At 46.8% G+C, this 3,361-nt stretch overlaps 1 protein-coding gene across 1 annotated transcript in view; it reads left to right on the plus strand.

Annotated features, from left to right (window-relative positions):
- Positions 1-3,361, plus strand: part of LOC115242976 (mothers against decapentaplegic homolog 6) — a 55,903-nt gene continuing 52,542 nt past the window's right edge. Inside the window, exon 1 of the mRNA XM_029819612.1 lies at positions 1-179. The gene's annotated coding sequence lies outside the window, so the exon portion shown is untranslated. The remainder of the gene's footprint in view (positions 180-3,361) is intronic.

Genomic DNA, 3,361 nt, shown 5'->3' on the forward strand with positions numbered 1-3,361 from the left:
CATGTGTTTCAGATATACGTGCCTCGTTTAATTGATGGAGTAAGGAGTACGCGCATAATAAAATTCAACGGTGTATTTCACGCGAAATCCTCCGTCGACGATTTCGTAATCGGCAGCGTTTTATACGCCGGCGTAGCACGTGCGCAGTATCTCGACCAATAGCGGAGAGTCTGCAACAGGTAAGAAACAATGAGTGAATTCTGCGATGTTGCGAAAATGCAAACCTAGAGTGCAAGTTGGAGGAAAATTTTCTAGAGCGAAAATTTCATCCGTGAACGATATGGATCGTTATAGAAAAATAAGAGATCTGTTTATTTTACTATTATAAAATTTAAAAATACGTGCGTGTATACAAAAAAGAAATAAACAGGCGCACACATTGATCGTCATAAAACTTTTTAATTAAAGACGTAAAGATGAGGGATTTACAGCTCGCGCTAGAGAAATAAATATTTATCGTATTTGAATAGTGATAATAATGCCGGGAACATCTCACTTCCTTATTACGTAATAGCCACCGAATAAATTAGCATTGCTCCCCCTCCTTCAACACAATGTTGTATCTAAAATCCATTTGGTATCGCGCACGTATTGCGTCAGACGCGATTGGAATGCGTTTCGAAGGCAGAGCGATGTAATCGCTTTACCTGCATAGTTTCCGTCAATTGAAAAGGCATGAGTGGCAGGTGTAAATATAGCAATGCCGCAACGCGATTTGTAAATATCACCGCCTCGGAAGGATCAATTCTCTCTCCATTATTTACGTTACGATGACCGTTCTATTTAGATTTGGCGTGCAGGAATTTAAAAACACACACACACACGTCTCGCGACATGGCACATCTTGCGAGCGAGCGATCGGTACGACATATTATCTCGTAATCGCTCGCATTAAAATTTTCTAATTATAAGTTTCACGTTCGCGCGAGGGGAGGGGGAGGGAAGGAGACCGTAGCCGGCTCCGAAAATTAGATCTATATCGATGTTTACTCGTTTTGTTGTGACAGCATATATACAGATATATGTCAGATTACACGCGTACGTGACTTCTTTCAGTCGAGATTATGTTATACTTTTATTTTTCTCGCCGAGATATATTTTTCTCCGTCTCTGTCCGTCTATGCATATCGACGTACCGGGTGCACCGTCGGCACGAAAATCGCCGATCGAGGCAACCGCTGGGAGATTAGATTCGCCACGGCATAATTTCGTATGCATGCACCTCGGCGATGTGCACGCTGTCGGTCTCTCTCTCTCTCTCTTCCCTTTCTTTTTCTCTCCGTCTATCTTGGACATCTTTCCGGCAACCACGGCGGCCACGGCGCGCATGAATAAAGGTGGCATCGTTTTCGCCGGCGGCCTCGCGCGAAGGTGCTTCGGTCGGGGCGAGCGAGAGAGGAGGCCGGGAAACGCATTCGTGTGCGGGTTATAACGCCGGGCCAAAGAGGTACGGATGCTTATGCGGCGCGGGGTAAAGAGCGAATCGAGGAGCGAAGAATACGAAGAGGGGTACGGAGGGAAGCAGCCGGGACGGACAGGCGCCTACGGCGCGGATCCGAGTGGCGCCAGCGCTACGTAAGCGTCAGCGTTAGCGCCGGACGCTCGCTCGCTCGCTCGCTCGCTCGCGCGCGCGCGTCCGGACCGGCGATATCATCCAGGAAGTTACGAGCCGCACCTGTCCCGTCATACTTCTCCTCCTCCTCCTCCCCTTTCTCCTCCTCGCATTAAGTCTCCGCTTTTGCTCGCAGGGCCGTCGTAGCCGCGCGTTTTCATCGCGCCTGCCGATATCCGTCGTGCGTCGCCGACGTCGTCGCAGGTGTTTCGATTCACTGGCGGTTTTCGCGTCGCTCCAAAGTGGAGACTTCCGGCGGGAATCTCATGTCCGGTATGAGAGAGAGAGAAAAAAAAAAAAACGAGCGAGGAAGACGAGATGTTAACGATCGGACACCGTGTATCCGTGTATCCGCCTTTCGGAAGGTCGTTGCTCACGAATGTAATGACGTATACGAACCATCGAATAGAAATTATTTATCGCTCATTATTCATTAGGATAATATGTTGAAAAATATGGACATTCTGGAAAGGAGAAAATACAAGAATCGTTCATCTTTCTCGGTGCTTCATATTATATATATTTCCATATTTCGCAATTTCCATCTTCTCCGAGGCTTAGATTAACTCGGGTTATATTTTATCGCCGTTACTTGAACGCACGTATTTCCTCGTGGCAACCACTAGCAGAAATATCTCGGCAACACAGACGCGAGCCGGTACTAGTGGGTTTCCACGCCCGTGTATACGTCTGTGCGTGTCTCTCGTTTTTATGGAACAATCGTTTTAATCGTCTATTCATATAAATGTATATATATATATGTATATATATGCGCGATCAGTTGATAATATATTTAAATCTGTGATGAGAATTAAGTAGAAAGAGAGAGAGAGAGATACGGCGCCAGCGATTCAGACGACGATTACGCACCCGAGTCCGTCAAGCGTGCAATGCGTCGCGTCGCGTCGCCCGAAGGTGGCGACCGACCGGGTTTTTCCATTTGCAAACGGACATCGTTAATGCCATCCGAATTTCCATAACCGGCAGAGAGCTCGTGTACCGTCTGACTGACAGGTGCACAACATGCTGTTAGCAACGTGAACAATGAAGCGCCCGTCTCGGTCGAGCGCCTTTTATCCTTTGTAGATCTGTTGTTAATTACAATGGACATTTATTTTTATTTTTCTACTTCTCATTTGCAAACGTAAATTAAGATATTTATATACTCGATACATTCGATAATTGATAAGACTAATATACTCTATGCTCGCGTAGACAAGCGCCGAGTCATGACTTCATTTAGTGATCCACATACGCTTCTCTCTCTCTCTCTCTCTCTTTCTCTCTCTTTTACGTGAGATAATATATTTTTATAGGAACTGTTTATCGCGCTCGTCTAAACGTTTACCATCGGCGCCGTGAAATAATATTAGCTATTAGCTATAAAGACCCGTCCAAAGTTTTCTCGTCCGTTCTCGCGATTTCACGCAGATACGCACAAGATTTTACGCGACGCGCAGTGATAAACAACTAGAAGCTCTGAATGATTGGTCATTTTCGACATGCGTTCCAACACGTCGTCTCGGTCCATCGGGGAGTTACTGAAAAAGATTCCGTGCCGGCCCTAAGAATAGCCCGAAACGTCTCCGCGCTTCGCGGAAGATGAATTATAGCGGAATCGTGAGCTGGACCCGCTCGCTGCCGCTGCCGCTTCGAAGAACGACGACGATCGCTCTCCCTCGGAATTTGGAGCGTTGACATCGGCGCCGACGCTATCTAGAGAGTAAAGATACTTGATTATCGGTGAAT

This window comes from Formica exsecta, unplaced genomic scaffold, assembly GCF_003651465.1.
Source record: "Formica exsecta isolate Colony F162 unplaced genomic scaffold, ASM365146v1 scaffold662, whole genome shotgun sequence".
Taxonomy (NCBI): Eukaryota; Metazoa; Arthropoda; class Insecta; order Hymenoptera; family Formicidae; genus Formica; species Formica exsecta.